We start from the raw sequence: 559 nt of genomic DNA on the forward strand, positions 1-559 counted from the left end.
CTGTTGCATTTCTCCATCATGCCTGCAGCCTGCAGCAGGAGGAGGTGTTAGGAGGAAGTCGCGATGCCGAGTGAAGTGAAAATAAATTCAAAAGTTTACGTGTTATGCTTGGCCCTTACTCACATCGCGATTAATGCGTTAATGCTGACAGCTATATATATATATATAAAAGTACTTTTACTGCAGTATACTGAGAGTAGCCTATAGCCTACCATAATATGTTTATACAGAGGTAATAAATGTGAAGATACCCTTTCAATTGAATCCTATTGCTAGGCAACTGCCTGGCCCTTTGGTAACGTTCCGTCAGAAGATGATGTCATTCCCAAACACTGTAACAGGAAATCAATACATTTTTTGTTTTTTTTTAAACAAAATTCATATACAACAACAGTAGGCTATGGCTCAAAATAATTCACAGTATTATTACTAGTATTATTAGTATTATTATTAGGATCAGATGCAAAAAACAACAAATACAAGAAAAATAATTAAGCTATTCTTCAGTAATACGTACTTTTTCTATAACTTGAATAGCTTTGAGTATAGAAAACTAATG

This window comes from Perca flavescens, chromosome 21 (assembly GCF_004354835.1).
Source record: "Perca flavescens isolate YP-PL-M2 chromosome 21, PFLA_1.0, whole genome shotgun sequence".
NCBI lineage: Eukaryota > Metazoa > Chordata > Actinopteri > Perciformes > Percidae > Perca > Perca flavescens.